General features: G+C 41.2%; 1 long non-coding RNA gene across 1 annotated transcript in view; it reads left to right on the top strand.

Annotated features, from left to right (window-relative positions):
* LOC120991957 overlaps positions 1–8,302 on the top strand; it is a 35,912-nt gene extending 27,610 nt beyond the window's left edge. The window contains exons 3-4 of the long non-coding RNA XR_005776886.1: positions 8,002–8,169; positions 8,253–8,302. This is a non-coding gene — a long non-coding RNA (uncharacterized LOC120991957). The remainder of the gene's footprint in view (positions 1–8,001; positions 8,170–8,252) is intronic.
* Positions 8,303–12,282: the final 3,980 nt, after the last annotated feature.

The raw sequence follows: 12,282 nt of genomic DNA, 5'->3' as shown, positions 1-12,282 counted from the left end.
CTGGAGAGGTGAGAGGTTCTGATGATGTCACATTACATCATTATCTATGGTAATAACAGATGATGTGACTGGAGAGGAGAGAGGTTCTGATGATGTCACATTACATCGTTATATTAATAACAGATGATGTGACTGGACTAGTGAGAGGTTCTGATGATGTCACATTACATCATTATCTATAGTAATAACAGATGATGTGACTGGAGAGGAGAGAGGTTCTGATGATGTCACATTACATCATTATCTATAGTAATAACAGATGATGTGACTGGAGAGGAGAGAGGTTCTGATGATGTCACATTACATCATTATCTATAGTAATAACAGATGATGTGACTGGAGAGGAGAGAGGTTCTGATGATGTCACATTACATCATTATCTATGGTAATAACAGATGATGTGACTGGAGAGGAGAGAGGTTCTGATGATGTCACATTACATCATTATCTATAGTAATAACAGATGATGTGACTGGAGAGGAGAGAGGTTCTGATGATGTCACATTACATCATTATCTATAGTAATAACAGATGATGTGACTGGAGAGGTGAGAGGTTCTGATGATGTCACATTACATTATTATAGTAATAACAGATGATGTGACTGGAGAGGAGAGAGGTTCTGATGATGTCACATAACACCATTATCTATGGTAATAACAGATGATGTGACTGGAGAGGTGAGAGGTTCTGATGATGTCACATTACATCATTATCTATGGTAATAACAGGGGATGTGACTGGAGAGGAGAGAGGTTCTGATGATGTCACATTACATCATTATCTATGGTAATTACAGGGGATGTGACTGGAGAGGTGAGAGGTTCTGATGATGTCACATTACATTATTATAGTAATAACAGATGATGTGACTGGAGAGGAGAGAGGTTCTGATGATGTCACATAACACCATTATCTATGGTAATAACAGGGGATGTGACTGGAGAGGAGAGAGGTTCTGATGATGTCACATTACATTATTATAGTAATAACAGATGATGTGACTGGAGAGGAGAGAGGTTCTGATGATGTCACATAACACCGTTATCTATGGTAATTACAGGGGATGTGACTGGAGAGGAGAGAGGTTCTGATGATGTCACATTACATCATAATCTATGGTAATTACAGGGGATGTGACTGGAGAGGTGAGCGGTTCTGATGATGTCACATTACATCATTATCTATGGTAATTACACATGATGTGACTGGAGAGGAGAGAGGTTCTGATGATGTCACATTACATCATTATAGTAATAACAGATGATGTGACTGGAGAGGAGAGAGGTTCTGATGATGTCACATTACATCATTATAGTAATAACAGATGATGTGACTGGAGAGGAGAGAGGTTCTGATGATGTCACATTACATCATTATCTATGGTAATAACAGATGATGTGACTGGAGAGGAGAGAGGTTCTGATGATGTCACATTACATCATTATAGTAATAACAGATGATGTGACTGGAGAGGAGAGAGGTTCTGATGATGTCACATTACATCATTATCTATGGTAATAACAGATGATGTGACTGGAGAGGTGAGAGGTTCTGATGTCACATTACACCGTTATCTATGGTAATTACAGATGATGTGACTGGAGAGGTGAGAGGTTCTGATGATGTCACATTACATCGTTATAGTAATAACAGATGATGTGACTGGAGAGGTTCTGATGATGTCACATTACATCATTATCTATGGTAATAACAGGTGATGTGACTGGAGAGGTGAGAGGTTCTGATGATGTCACATTACATCATTATCTATGGTAATAACAGATGATGTGACTGGAGAGGAGAGAGGTTCTGATGATGTCACATTACATCATTATCTATGGTAATAACAGATGATGTGACTGGAGAGGAGAGAGGTTCTGATGATGTCAAATTACATCATTATAGTAATAACAGATGATGTGACTGGAGAGGAGAGAGGTTCTGATGATGTCACATTATATCATTATCTATGGTAATAACAGATGATGTGACTGGAGAGGAGAGAGGTTCTGATGATGTCACATTACATCATTATCTATGGTAATTACAGATGATGTGAATGGAGAGGAGAGAGGTTCTGATGATGTCACATTACATCATTATCTATAGTAATAACAGATGATGTGACTGGAGAGGAGAGAGGTTCTGATGATGTCACATTACATCATTATCTATAGTAATAACAGATGATGTGACTGGAGAGGTGAGAGGTTCTGATGATGTCACATTACATTATTATAGTAATAACAGATGATGTGACTGGAGAGGAGAGAGGTTCTGATGATGTCACATAACACCATTATCTATGGTAATAACAGATGATGTGACTGGAGAGGAGAGAGGTTCTGATGATGTCACATTACATCATTATCTATGGTAATTACAGGGGATGTGACTGGAGATGTGAGAGGTTCTGATGATGTCACATTACATTATTATAGTAATAACAGATGATGTGACTGGAGAGGTGAGCGGTTCTGATGATGTCACATTACATCATTATCTATGGTAATAAAAGATGATGTGACTGGAGAGGAGAGAGGTTCTGATGATGTCACATTACATCATTATAGTAATAACAGATGATGTGACTGGAGAGGAGAGAGGTTCTGATGATGTCACATTACATCATTATAGTAATAACAGATGATGTGACTGGAGAGGAGAGAGGTTCTGATGATGTCACATTACATCATTATAGTAATAACAGATGATGTGACTGGAGAGGAGAGAGGTTCTGATGATGTCACATTACATCATTATCTATGGTAATAACAGATGATGTGACTGGAGAGGTGAGAGGTTCTGATGATGTCACATTACATCATTATAGTAATAACAGATGATGTGACTGGAGAGGAGAGAGGTTCTGATGATGTCACATTACATCATTATCTATGGTAATTACAGGGGATGTGACTGGAGAGGTGAGAGGTTCTGATGATGTCACATTACATCATTATCTATGGTAATAACAGATGATGTGACTGGAGAGGAGAGAGGTTCTGATGATGTCACATTACATCGTTATATTAATAACAGATGATGTGACTGGACTAGTGAGAGGTTCTGATGATGTCACATTACATCATTATCTATAGTAATAACAGATGATGTGACTAGAGAGGAGAGAGGTTCTGATGATGTCACATTACATCATTATCTATAGTAATAACAGATGATGTGACTGGAGAGGAGAGAGGTTCTGATGATGTCACATTACATCATTATCTATAGTAATAACAGATGATGTGACTGGAGAGGAGAGAGGTTCTGATGATGTCACATTACATCATTATCTATGGTAATAACAGATGATGTGACTGGAGAGGAGAGAGGTTCTGATGATGTCACATTACATCATTATCTATAGTAATAACAGATGATGTGACTGGAGAGGAGAGAGGTTCTGATGATGTCACATTACATCATTATCTATAGTAATAACAGATGATGTGACTGGAGAGGTGAGAGGTTCTGATGATGTCACATTACATTATTATAGTAATAACAGATGATGTGACTGGAGAGGAGAGAGGTTCTGATGATGTCACATAACACCATTATCTATGGTAATAACAGATGATGTGACTGGAGAGGTGAGAGGTTCTGATGATGTCACATTACATCATTATCTATGGTAATAACAGGGGATGTGACTGGAGAGGAGAGAGGTTCTGATGATGTCACATTACATCATTATCTATGGTAATTACAGGGGATGTGACTGGAGAGGTGAGAGGTTCTGATGATGTCACATTACATTATTATAGTAATAACAGATGATGTGACTGGAGAGGAGAGAGGTTCTGATGATGTCACATAACACCATTATCTATGGTAATAACAGGGGATGTGACTGGAGAGGAGAGAGGTTCTGATGATGTCACATTACATTATTATAGTAATAACAGATGATGTGACTGGAGAGGAGAGAGGTTCTGATGATGTCACATAACACCGTTATCTATGGTAATTACAGGGGATGTGACTGGAGAGGAGAGAGGTTCTGATGATGTCACATTACATCATTATCTATGGTAATTACAGGGGATGTGACTGGAGAGGTGAGCGGTTCTGATGATGTCACATTACATCATTATCTATGGTAATTACACATGATGTGACTGGAGAGGAGAGAGGTTCTGATGATGTCACATTACATCATTATAATAATAACAGATGATGTGACTGGAGAGGAGAGAGGTTCTGATGATGTCACATTACATCATTATAGTAATAACAGATGATGTGACTGGAGAGGAGAGAGGTTCTGATGATGTCACATTACATCATTATCTATGGTAATAACAGATGATGTGACTGGAGAGGAGAGAGGTTCTGATGATGTCACATTACATCATTATAGTAATAACAAATGATGTGACTGGAGAGGAGAGAGGTTCTGATGATGTCACATTACATCATTATCTATGGTAATAACAGATGATGTGACTGGAGAGGTGAGAGGTTCTGATGTCACATTACACCGTTATCTATGGTAATTACAGATGATGTGACTGGAGAGGTGAGAAGTTCTGATGATGTCACATTACATCGTTATAGTAATAACAGATGATGTGACTGGAGTAGTGAGAGGTTCTGATAATGTCACATTACATCATTATCTATAGTAATAACAGATGATGTGACTGGAGAGGAGAGAGGTTCTGATGATGTCACATTACATCATTATCTATAGTAATAACAGATGATGTGACTGGAGAGGAGAGAGGTTCTGATGATGTCACATTACATCATTATCTATGGTAATTACAGATGATGTGACTGGAGAGGAGAGAGGTTCTGATGATGTCACATTACATCATTATAGTAATAACAGATGATGTGACTGGAGAGGAGAGAGGTTCTGATGATGTCACATTACATCATTATCTATAGTAATAACAGATGATGTGACTGGAGAGGAGAGAGGTTCTGATGATGTCACATTACATCATTATCTATAGTAATAACAGATGATGTGACTGGAGAGGTTCTGATGATGTCACATTACACCATTATCTATGGTAATAACAGATGATGTGACTGGAGAGGAGAGAGGTTCTGATGATGTCACATTACATCATTATCTATGGTAATTACAGGGGATGTGACTGGAGAGGAGAGATGTTCTGATGATGTCACATTACATCATTATAGTAATAACAGATGATGTGACTGGAGAGGAGAGAGGTTCTGATGATGTCACATTACATCATTATCTATAGTAATAACAGATGATGTGACTGGAGAGGAGAGAGGTTCTGATGATGTCACATTACATCATTATCTATGGTAATTACAGATGATGTGACTGGAGAGGAGAGAGGTTCTGATGATGTCACATTACATCATTATCTATGGTAATTACAGATGATGTGACTGGAGAGGAGAGAGGTTCTGATGATGTCACATTACATCATTATAGTAATAACAGATGATGTGACTGGAGAGGAGAGAGGTTCTGATGATGTCACATTACATCATTATCTATAGTAATAACAGATGATGTGACTGGAGAGGAGAGAGGTTCTGATGATGTCACATTACATCATTATCTATAGTAATAACAGATGATGTGACTGGAGAGGTTCTGATGATGTCACATTACACCATTATCTATGGTAATAACAGATGATGTGACTGGAGAGGAGAGAGGTTCTGATGATGTCACATTACATCATTATCTATGGTAATAACAGATGATGTGACTGGAGAGGAGAGAGGTTCTGATGATGTCACATTACATCATTATAGTAATAACAGATGATGTGACTGGAGAGGAGAGAGGTTCTGATGATGTCACATTACATCATTATCTATGGTAATTACAGGGGATGTGATTGGAGAGCAGAGAGGTTCTGATGATGTCACATTACATCATTATAGTAGTAACAGATGATGTGACTGGATAGGTGAGAGGTTCTGATGATGTCACATTACATCATTATCTATGGTAATTACAGATGATGTGACTGGAGAGGTGAGAGGTTCTGATGATGTCACATTACATCATTATCTCTGGTACTAACAGATGATGTGACTGGAGAGGAGAGAGGTTCTGATGATGTCACATTACATCATTATCTATGGTAATAACAGATGATGTGACTGGAGAGGTGAGAGGTTCTGATGATGTCACATTACATCATTATCTAAGGTAATTACAGATGATGTAACTGGAGAGGAGAGAGGTTCTGACGATGTCACATTACATCATTATAGTAATAACAGATGATGTGACTTGAGAGGAGAGAGGTTCTGATGATGTAACATTACATCATTATCTATGGTAATAACAGATGATGTGACTGGAGAGGAGAGAGGTTCTGATGATGTCACATTACATCATTATCTATGGTAATAACAGATGATGTGACTGGAGAGGAGAGAGGTTCTGATGATGTAACATTACATCATTATCTATGGTAATAACAGATGATGTGACTGGAGAGGAGAGAGGTTCTGATGATGTAACATTACATCATTATCTATGGTAATTACAGATGATGTGACTGGAGAGGAGAGAGGTTCTGATGATGTAACATTACATCATTATCTATAGTAATAACAGATGATGTAACTGGAGAGGAGAGAGGTTCTGATGATGTCACATTACATCATTATCTATAGTAATAACAGATGATGTGACTGGAGAGGAGAGAGGTTCTGATGATGTCACATTACATCATTATCTATGGTAATAACAGATGATGTGACTGGAGAGGTGAGAGGTTCTGATGATGTCACATTACATCATTATCTATAGTAATAACAGATGATGTGACTGGAGAGGAGAGAGGTTCTGATGATGTCACATTACATCATTATCTATGGTAATACCAGATGATCTGACTGGAGAGGAGAGAGGTTCTGATGATGTCACATTACATCATTATCTATGGTAATTACAGATGATGTGACTGGAGAGGAGAGAGGTTCTGATGATGTCACATTACATCATTATCTATGGTAATTACAGATGATGTGACTGGAGAGGAGAGAGGTTCTGATGATGTCACATTACATCATTATAGTAATAACAGATGATGTGACTGGAGAGGAGAGAGGTTCTGATGATGTCACATTACATCATTATCTATGGTAATTACAGATGATGTGACTGGAGAGGAGAGAGGTTCTGATGATGTCACATTACATCATTATCTATGGTAATAACAGATGATATGACTGGAGAGGAGAGAGGTTCTGATGATGTCACATTACATCATTATCTATGGTAATAACAGATGATGTGACTGGAGAGGTGAGAGGTTCTGATGATGTCACATTACATCATTATCTATAGTAATAACAGATGATGTGACTGGAGAGGAGAGAGGTTCTGATGATGTCACATTACATCATTATCTATAGTAATAACAGATGATGTGACTGGAGAGGAGAGAGGTTCTGATGATGTCACATTACATCATTATCTATGGTAATACCAGATGATCTGACTGGAGAGGAGAGAGGTTCTGATGATGTCACATTACATCATTATCTATGGTAATACCAGATGATCTGACTGGAGAGGAGAGAGGTTCTGATGATGTCACATTACATCATTATCTATGGTAATTACAGATGATGTGACTGGAGAGGAGAGAGGTTCTGATGATGTCACATTACATCATTATCTATGGTAATTACAGATGATGTGACTGGAGAGGAGAGAGGTTCTGATGATGTCACATTACATCATTATAGTAATAACAGATGATGTGACTGGAGAGGAGAGAGGTTCTGATGATGTCACATTACATCATTATCTATGGTAATAACAGATGATGTGACTGGAGAGGAGAGAGGTTCTGATGATGTCACATTACATCATTATAGTAATTACAGATGATGTGACTGGAGAGGAGAGAGGTTCTGATGATGTCACATTACATCATTATCTATGGTAATACCAGATGATCTGACTGGAGAGGAGAGAGGTTCTCTGCATGTATGTAGTGATATTTATTATTGTCTCGTCATACATAGGATTATACAGTTGTGAAGAAGACTTCCAGTGAGCACTGTCAGACCCCTTTGGTTGAATCTTGTGGTAGAACCCTACGCCCCATCGCAGAGCCTCCCCCTCACCCCCTGATACATGAGCAGAAGATCCTAGAACTCACCCACAAGATGATGGAGCTGCTGACTGGGGAGGTGACACTGCTGGGAATGCTGGGCAATTCTCCAGTAACAGCACTGGAGGGGTCTGGGTGATGACGGTGTCATTGTGTTGTCAGGTTCCTATAAGGTGTCAGGACGTCACTGTCTATTTCTCCATGGAGGAGTGGGAGTATATAGAAGGACACAAGGATCTGTACAAGGAGGCCATGATGGAGGAGCACCAGCCCCTCACGTCACCAGGTAATGGATATGGCTAAGTGCACATCTTCTTGTATTATTTGTATTTGAAGGATGATTTCATTTAGTGTCTCCTACAGTTATTTTTAGTAAGAGAAGAACCCCAGAGAGTCATCCCAGTCCTCGCCTTCCTCCGGATCATCAGGTATGGAGAGACAGTATCAGAGATATTCCCTGTGATCTGTAGAAGATCATGTCTGTCCATGATGAGTACACATGTGGGGGATGCATCTGATGTGGTCACTGAGCTGCCATCTAAACCCTTCATCCAGCCTCTAGAAGATGTGCTCCTTGGCTCTGATAACGACTCCTGGCATGTCGGTTTTGGTTGTCTTGCTGATTAGAGTTTTTCCCGCTATTATGATCAGGTCCTACCCTACAGATTGCTGTCAGTTATGCCCGCCAGTGAACGTTATCAGCACTGTTGACCGTGCAGTAGTAAAAGTCCTCATTACCCTTTATCCTACAATTGTTCTCAGATTCCTACCCTTTGGTGTATCCTTCTGTTGTCCATATAGAGGCAGGAGGACCACACACAGATTCCCTAGACTAATTCTGCGAGTCCTGAGGGAGTCTTGTAAAGGGTCAGACCTTACCCATCATCTTTGTGGCTTGTGAGTGGTGTAAGTCGCTCCCCACTCAAGGCTGATGAAAGGAATCAGTGGCACATTTGCAGCAGATGTTGGTAGTTCTCAGAAGAGGGTGTGGGCTCAGTGGGTACAAGTGTCTCTCTTTGAGGGCACAGGCTTGGTTAGAGGCGACAGGCTTGGGAAGCACACAGGGGAAGATTTACTAGGCCTGGCTGTATAGACCTGCAGCACAGGGGCTCAGACTGGATGATGAATCTGTCTAACTCTATGCCAACTATTGGTTGGCTCACATTCAGACAGAACTTTACGGTAGAGCTGTGGTGCAGTTTTAGCCCAAAATGGTGCATCTTAGGTCACGCCCGCTTTCAACGGAAACCATGCCATTTCCCAAGCTGACTGGACTGTTCCTCCTGGCCTGGTTACCACAGGTCCACTGAACACTCACCAGATGCTAGGAAGTGGAAGTCGTCTGCCCCGATGAACACTTGTATACTGCTGCAGGTGTTACTGCTTCCCCGCCCCTAAGTAAGCCCTGAAGAAGTGAGGAGCTCCACTTACCTCTACTTGCTAGCTAACTACTACGTAGTGTGTGACCGGTCGTCTGTATTCCAGTGGCTGTGACATATCTCAAAACACTCTCTCATCAGTTTGGTTCCACTACAAGGTACTCATGGGCAATAATCTGCTACATAGCATGGGGATGCCATAGGGTAACCCTTACACTGATCAGGTTGCAGTGTGTATGGCCACTAACCACTTACTGGTCGACATTTTGCAGTGTAATACAGTGCATCTTACAACAGCGCCATATTAACAGCGCCCAATAACATCCCTTGGTTGAACCTGATGACCATATGTCATTTTTTAGCGGTACTAGCAATGGAAATACACCGATGAGCAAAAGGGTAACAATGTTTAGAACTTCTGACTTTCAGGCCCCATATCTCACCATCCACTACAGCTTCGGACGAGAGACTCCCATCATTTCATAGACAGTCATCTCGGCCATCTCATACATACATTGGACTTGCAGCTATTCAGCATAAGATTAGTTCTCAGATTCTTCTCATGTAACTGCATTGTTACTGTTTTGCTCCTAAAATTCTAAAAAAAATATTTTTTTAAGTATTTTGTAGATCCACCTTTGGGCTTTCAGCACGGCCTTAATCTTTCTGGGCATTCTCTCCATCAGATTCAAGCATGTCTCGACCAAAATCTGTTCCCTGATCTCTTCCACACGTTCCCAATGTTGGTGCATCCTGGTCGCCTCACTTGGCTATGAATACAGCTTTTTCTTCAACTCTAAATGTTGGATTGGGTTGAGGTCTGGTCTGTGGGGGCTGATCCAGCTCCTCTACTTCATGGAACCATTTGGCTGTGAAACATCCCCATATCAGGCTTTCTCCTCCCGACTTGACAGTTCCTTCAATTTCTCTATCCATTAGCCCCTTTTCCCTTGTTTCTTCCAGACCCATTTGAACCCATAAGTCGAGGCTTCTTCACCTTTTTCATACTTCTTCACACCTTTTTCCAGACTTGTGTAATGATCTCACTATAATGAAGCATACGAGCCGCCTCCACTACCAGAACTGATAGACCTTGTGATGAGCTGACTTGTTGATGCCAATATTTTGCCTGGACGTCCACCTCTTGGCTTTGGAATGGATGGACGGACTTCATTCCATATTCTTCCAGCTGTCATGGCGCTCGTATGATGCAGTTTGGTGGTTTTCCTGTCCGAGATTCCGCTAGCGATGAGCTGGATGATGCCGTTTCTCTTTTCTTGGGAAATCTTCTTCATAGTGGCTCCTGGATTCGAACCAGTGACCTTTCACTTGGGAATCAACCTAATAAGACACTGAGCTATCAGGGAAGGTGAGGACAGGGTGGAATTTGTAGTCTACAAGAAGAAAGAGATTGTTCCACCACCAGGAGCAGAACAGGAACAATGCAGTAACAGGAGAAGAACCTGCAGAACTAATCATATGCTGAATAGCTACAAGTCCAATGTATGTATGAGATGGCCGAGATGACTGTCTATAGGATGATGGGAGTCTCATGTCCGAAGCTGTAGTGGATGGTGAGATATGGAGCCTGGAAGTCAGAAGTTCTAAACATTGTTACCCTTTAGCTCGTCGGTGTATATGACATCAGGTATATGACTCACAAAGGCATCATCCCTGTTTTATAGGCCTCCTGTGATGTCACCACTCCCAGTGTACGTGTCATACATAGCATGGACATGCAGGGCTTTTCACTCACATATTACTCAATACCTCCCTGGCGTGTCCTGGCGGCATAAGGAGCATTAATCGGCACGTAAGTTTGGCATACCCTAAATATACATATGAGGTGGTCTATCACTTAGCAGGTACATTACTGGTGTTCGACATGGGCGGTACCGCTACTGTATCAGCGATGAACCGTAGCAGCGGAGCGGTAACTGTAAAGGGGTTTCATTACGCCATTAATTCCATGGTGCTGTACATCGAGAGCGGTCACACATGCCTAATACCTTCTTTACACTAAGCAAACTATCGGCAGACTGGTACAGAGGGGAGAGAGCCTGCCAGAGCTTACAGCTGGCTGTGAACGGCAGCATGCCCATTGGATTCATCCATTTGTATCCCTGTTACACGCTGGCGAAATGAAAGCCGCACATTTGACTTGTTTTGTATCTGCATTGCAGATCATTTCCCGAGCAGGTGCTACATACCACATGGACCACCAATGCCAAAACCCCCCTGCACCTCTGCAGTCGCTGACAGAAACGTTCGAAGCATGGAACGCTCAGGACCTGTAGAGGAGTACGAGGTGTCATGGGGAGGCTCTGTCAGTCGGCCTGTTCACCTCTCTGCCTTCCAAACAGAGCAGCTGGAATGGGAAAAAGGAAGCGTGGTCAGGTCACAGGGCTTATGTGAACGCTCAGGTCAGGGTCAGGATTTTTTTAAAGGTTGACCACAGTGTTCTGTGACTTTTACATAATTTGTTTCACAGGTACTGAAACAGCATAAAGATGAGAACAATATCAGTGCCGCAGAGTCAAATATGAGGCCTGAGGACCAGTGTAAGGAGGACATCCCTACAGGTAACCACCCAGGTGAGTGATAACCACCAGGGTGGATTTGATTTAAATCCTAGTTTTCTACATAAAGACTAATTCTCGCTGGTATAACTTATAATATGCAAGTAGATCAAGCATCCTCAAACTGCGGCCCTCCAGCTGTTGTAAAACTACAACTCCCACAATGCCCTGCTGTAGGCTGATACCTGTAGGCTGTTCGGGCATGCTGGGAGTTGTAGATTTGCAACAGCTGGA

Source organism: Bufo bufo, chromosome 2, assembly GCF_905171765.1.
Source record: "Bufo bufo chromosome 2, aBufBuf1.1, whole genome shotgun sequence".
Classification (NCBI taxonomy): Eukaryota; Metazoa; Chordata; class Amphibia; order Anura; family Bufonidae; genus Bufo; species Bufo bufo.
Note: the sequence above shows the minus strand (reverse complement) of the source record. Positions and strands in the feature narration are given on the sequence as shown.